The 6,002-nt window shown below is 47.5% G+C and overlaps 1 long non-coding RNA gene across 1 annotated transcript; it reads right to left on the bottom strand.

Moving 5' to 3' along the window:
• Positions 1 to 1,817: 1,817 nt before the first annotated feature.
• On the bottom strand, positions 1,818 to 4,665 carry LOC132451628 (uncharacterized). Its single transcript, XR_009524151.1, has 3 exons — positions 4,377 to 4,665; positions 2,640 to 4,222; positions 1,818 to 2,375 (listed from the first exon to the last, which is right to left on the bottom strand). It is a non-coding gene; the product is annotated as an uncharacterized LOC132451628 (long non-coding RNA).
• Between the last annotated feature and the right edge of the window lie 1,337 nt (positions 4,666 to 6,002).

Consider the following 6,002-nt stretch of genomic DNA (forward strand, 5'->3'; position numbering starts at 1 on the left):
TGGCCCTTGGGTCTTCATCATCTTCGCCATCTTCCTGGTCTTCTTCTTCATCTTCACCTTCTTCAAAGTCCCGGAGACGAAGGGCAAGACCTTCGACGAGATCGCCCAGTGCTTCGGCGCCGCCCCGGCCACGCCCACCCGCTCCGTGAACCTCCCCCTCAACACTACCTCCACCAGCGTCCAGGCCACAGGCCCCACCTCCCCTGACAAGGAGAAGGTCCCATTGGTCCAGGCCCCCCCGCTGTCTGAAGCCACGCCCGTGCCCACTGAAACCACACCCCTTCGCTCTGATGCCACGCCCCTTCGCTCTGAAACCACGGCCCTGAGCGATAAGTCCAAGACGACGCTCCAGGAAACTCTGTAGACTAGACTAGATCTCATCCAGCTCCCCGCCCCCAGTAGACCCTCCACGATACATACAGCTCCACAATGCCCCCACCTCTTCCCTCAGCACAGCACCAAGGCTTCCAGCTTCCGAGTCCTCCAGACGCATCTCTTCCAGCTTCAAGAGTCCTCCAGACGCATCTCTTCTAGCTTCAAGAGTCCTCCAGACGCATCTCTTCTAGCTTCAAGAGTCCTCCAGACGCATCTCTTCTAGCTTCAAGAGTCCTCCAGACGCATCTCTTCTAGCTTCAAGAGTCCTCCAGACGCATCTCTTCTAGCTTCAAGAGTCCTCCAGACGCATCTCTTCCAGCTTCAAGAGTCCTCCAGACGCATCTCTTCTAGCTTCAAGAGTCCTCCAGACGCATCTCTTCTAGCTTCAAGAGTCCTCCAGACGCATCTCTTCTTCTTCTGTCCCTTAGTAACGCCTCCTTCCTTTAACTTCTCCTGGAGGGCTCAGCATAGCAAAAACAAACACAGCAGACCAGAGATAAGTCCGGACGACCCACAGAATACGATGTTGATGGGGGATAGAGTGAGGGTCTTCAGCCTGCCATAGCCTGCTCCTGTCAAAGCATCTAGATCCTGGTAGGCCTCCCTGGTAGAAGCTTCCACACTCGTTATTAAAACACTATTAGTATGCATGGGTCTAGATGCTGAAGCTCAGGACATCCTAGCATCGACTATAGCTGTATGTTTTATGTATTCCACACTGGTGATTTTATATACAGTTTGACGTTGTGTCAGTGTTATATTATATTATAAATTATGTTCAAGGGAAGCGATGGTTTGGCAGGTGTAAGGTTCATCTGTGCAGGTTGAAGGGAACCAGCGGCTCCGGGCCTGAGGAGACAAACAGGGAACCTCTGTTAGCATAGGGAATCCTCTCCATGCCCCCCCCCCCATTTAGCCTCCACTGCCTCACCCTAAACCTCGGCAGGCAGTGGGATGTTAATGTTGGATTAGCATGTGCGCTAGTCTGGGGTGGAGCTACATGACTGGTTCTGTTAGGAGGGGATTAGCATCCAGTCCTCCGTCCACCATCTGAACTAAAGTAACCATGTAAACACAAAGTGTAGCGTAAGATAGCTGTTAATGCTAACTATTGCTAGCCAAGTTTCCACCCAGTAAATGATGGATCAGCCTACCAGTTCACCCAGTGGACCATACCAACTGGTTGGCCGATCTACTCATCTTACGTCTAATCGGACACTCCCACTTGTGATGTCACTAATGGGTAGATTGTGAAAAGGTCGATTGCGAAACGGCCGTTTGAGAAGAGGGCAAATTGCAATAGCCATCTTTGCTGGAGAAAATAGGATAAGAGCTTTATAATGTATATACCTGGATGGGCGAGCTTCAAATATATAGTGAGATCAGAGAGTGAGTGAGAGTGTCATCACGAGATAGCGTAGTGCCAGCTTTTAATCAGCCTGGTTAGCATTGGGAAACGTCACTTCCTGTTAGCATAAGGAAGCTATATTTCCTGTGAGTGAAAGTAGTTTTGATTTAAATCAGGCCTGGACTAAGAGTTAAATCACATATAATCACAGTAGGAACTTAACACGCATAAGCAGAAGGTCGTAGGGAGTGGACCCTGGATTGAGCTCAATCAGGAGTTATGGTTGGGTCAGGGATAATGGCCTTATGAGGATAATCACCAGAGGTCAGAGGTCAGTCTGCGGCCGCTGTGCGTTCTCCCGCTCATTTGACGGCGACGCACTGAAGAATTCAATCCTCTGGAGCAACAAACAAATCAATGGACTGATTAAATAATGGGTTTATCGCTACCGCTCATACGAAGGCCGTTCGACTCAACGGTCTGACCAATCAGAGGCCAGTATTCCTCCCAGCCGTGTAGTTTGGTGATAGTATTGTGGACTCTGGGTCTCTTCTGTTTAACGAGAGGAACCTTCTGGAAAGGCCATCCACCAAAGAGGGGTGCGTTGGAAGCGCCTTTAGGAGGGAGTCGACGTGAAGGCCTGTGATGCCCTCTGCACGCAGGTATAGGTCCCTGTTGTGCAGGAGGGCTCGCTACGGCAAAAGCCTGGTGCCTGCAGCCATAACAGCACTCAATAAAAGGCCAAGATAAATCACCCCCAGTCCTACTCTGTGTAGATGTTTATGCAGATCTGTGTAGATGTTTATTTGTTTCTGTTTATTGTCTGTCGGCGTGCGGCCCACATATGTAATGTACTGTGACGTGAAGAAAAATTTCCCCTTGGGGACAATAAAATCTAAAGTATAAAGTCTACCACGGTGCCCATGGGGATAGATCTGTGACCAGCCCTGACAGGTTTACACGTGCAAGGTTTACGCTCTCTTATTGTGGAGAACTAGTGCTCTTATTGTGGAGTCTCAGCGCTCTTATTGTGGAGTCTCAGCGCTCTTAATGTGGAGTCCCAGCGCTCTCATTGTGGAGCCACAGCGGCTGGTGGCGTTTTGTTGTAACGACCGATGGCTTCTTAACGTTTTCCACTAAACGATTGATGTTTAAAGACGTTGTCGTTAGTTTGGTTTGTGAATGAAGGAATTATTGAATTTCTGTGTCCTGGCCATGAGTGTTATGTAGGTTAAAGTACATTTCACCCTCGCGGCACTTTGATGATTTTATGTATTGATCTTTTGATTTATATGGCTATATAATTCATTGATATTATGGGCTTCCCATAGGAAAAACGTATCCATCTTAACAAATGAATTCAAATTTTAAACCTATGAAAACAGTGTTTCTAACTGTCTAACCCTTACCTGCTCCTTAACGACCTGTCTCTGTACTGTCTAACCCCTACCTGCTCCTTTATGACTTGTCTCTGTACTGTCTAACCCCTACCTGCTCCTTAATGACCTGTCTCTGTACTGTAACCCCTACTTGCTCCTTAATGACCTGTCTCTGTACTGTCTAACCCCTACCTGCTCCTTATTGACCTGTCTCTTTACTGTCTAACCCCTACCTGCTCCTTATTGACCTGTCTCTTTAATGTCTAACCCCTACCTGCTCCTTAATGACCTGTCTCTGTACTGTCTAACCCCTACCTGCTCCTTAATGACCTGTCTCTGTACTGTCTAACCCCTACCTGCTCCTTGACGACATGTCTCTGTACTGTCTAACCCCTACCTGCTCCTTAATGACGTGTCTCTGTACTGTCTAACCCCTACCTGCTCCTTAATGACGTGTCTCTGTACTGTCTAACCCCTACCTGCTCCTTAATGACCTGTCTCTGTACTGTCTAACCCCTACCTGCTCCTTAATGACCTGTCTCTGTACTGTCTAACCCCTACCTTCTCCTTAATGATCTGTCTCTGTACTGTCTAACCCCTACCTGCTCCTTAATGACGTGTCTCTGTACTGTCTAACCCCTACCTGCTCCTTAATGACCTGTCTCTGTACTGTCTAACCCCTACCTGCTCCTTAATGACCTGTCTCTGTACTGTCTAACCCCTACCTGCTCCTTAATGACCTGTCTCTGTACTGTCTAACCCCTACCTGCTCCCTGTCTCTGTACTGTCTAACCCCTCCCTGCTCCTTAATGACCTGTCTCTGTACTGTCTAACCCCTACCTGCTCCCTGTCTCTGTACTGTCTAACCCCTCCCTGCTCCTTAATGACCTGTCTCTGTACTGTCTAACCCCTCCCTGCTCCTTAATGACCTGTCTCTGTACTGTCTAACCCCAGTCATTCTGTGTAGAGGCGTCCAGAGATTCCGTGTTAAGATGGGTATTTTGAGAAGGGGAGGGCTTGATGTTCCTGTGGTTGTTGATGTTGTGATGTGTTGCGGTGGTCAACCTGTGCACTACAGTCCCATCACCATGTTGCTTCACACTGCCCCTACACAAACTGGCTACACAAACGTCTTACACACACACACACACACACACACACACACACACACACACACACACACACACACACACACACACACACACACACACACACACACACACACACACACACACACATAAACACCAATGTCTTTCTCACATGTTGACTGCCACTTCCAGATGCATGCTGGGTGGTTTCAATGTGTTAAATGGCCGAAATACAAACCTGATCAAATCAAGACAAAACCACAGCCTATTTTAGGAACAGTAACCACGGCAACCTCCGGCGTCCTAAAACGACAGTTGGTCCAGAATCACATCACCTAGCAACAGCCGGGACGGAGGCAGACCGCGTTGGTGCTGCCCCCTGCTGGCCGCGGGCTCTCTCTGTCCCCAACTCTCCCTCACACGCGTCTAAGTGTTTGTGCGTGCCTTCGTGGTGGTGCTGCTGTTTGTGCTGGCCCATCGTGCGGTGTGTGTTTGTGTGTTTGATCCGTTCCTCTGCTTCCTGCCGCCCGCCTCCCGATGCATTAGAGACGGTGATGATGATGATGATGATGATGATGATGATGATGATGATGATGATGGTGATGGACGACGCTTTGAGCGTAACGTTTGAACGGCTCTGTCGGGTTTCAGTCGGGGACGGTGTTGTCATGGCGCCGGGGTGGGAGGGGCTAAGGTCTATCTAACCCCCTTAGTGATTAGCATGTTGGTTAAGGACCTCAACCTGGGTGGTTCACCCAGGTTGAGGTCATCAGGTTTGCATCAGGTTTGTTGATGAGTTTGTTGATGGGTTCTGTTGAGGGGTTTGTTGATGGGTTTGTTGAGGGGTTTGTTGAGGGGTTTGTTGATGGGTTTGTTGAGGGTTCTGTTGAGGGGTTTGTTGATGGGTTTGTTGAGGGTTCTGTTGAGGGGTTTGTTGAGGGGTTTGTTGATGGGTTTGTTGAGGGTTCTGTTGAGGGGTTTGTTGATGGGTTTGTTGAGGGGTTTGTTGATGGGTTTGTTGAGGGTTCTGTTGAGGGGTTTGTTGATGGGTTCGTTGATGGGTTTGTTGATGGGTTTGTTGAGGGTTCTGTTGAGGGGTTTGTTGATGGGTTTGTTGAGGGTTCTGTTGAGGGGTTTGTTGAGGGGTTTGTTGATGGGTTTGTTGAGGGTTCTGTTGAGGGGTTTGTTGATGGGTTTGTTGATGGGTTTGTTGAGGGTTCTGTTGAGGGGTTTGTTGATGGGTTTGTTGAGGGTTCTGTTGAGGGGTTTGTTGAGGGGTCTGTTTTGGGGGTGATGGCGTCTCGCCGACAGGCAGGAAGAGCCATGAGGAGGGTCAACGAACGGTAGCTGAACCGCTCTGTCTCACTGGTGTCTGTATATAATGTTGTTAAATAAATAAATATAAATATATATATATGTATCATACGACAAGACCCTGTGTACAGTCAGTTTCTTTACTAATTGGATCTAACACACGGAAGCATGTAGCAAGATTCACATGGAAATTAAATTTGCAACGTTTATTCAAATGATATTATTAAATTGAATAATGAATTGTCAATTGCATAATGTAATGACTTATTTAATTGCATTTCCATTTGAATTTTGCACAGATATTCTTCCATACTAACATTAAGTATAATTCATAGTAGACATAGTCATTTGATAATATATTAGGAAGGAAACGTATTTGGTTCAAATAATGAAAAACATTGACCATACCCTACTGCTACGTAATTTAAATAATCATATATAATAATAATATATAATATATAAAATCGATATAAGCTTCTCTGTGGCCTACGGCGACGT

This window comes from Gadus macrocephalus, chromosome 22, assembly GCF_031168955.1.
Source record: "Gadus macrocephalus chromosome 22, ASM3116895v1".
In the NCBI taxonomy this organism is placed as follows: domain Eukaryota; kingdom Metazoa; phylum Chordata; class Actinopteri; order Gadiformes; family Gadidae; genus Gadus; species Gadus macrocephalus.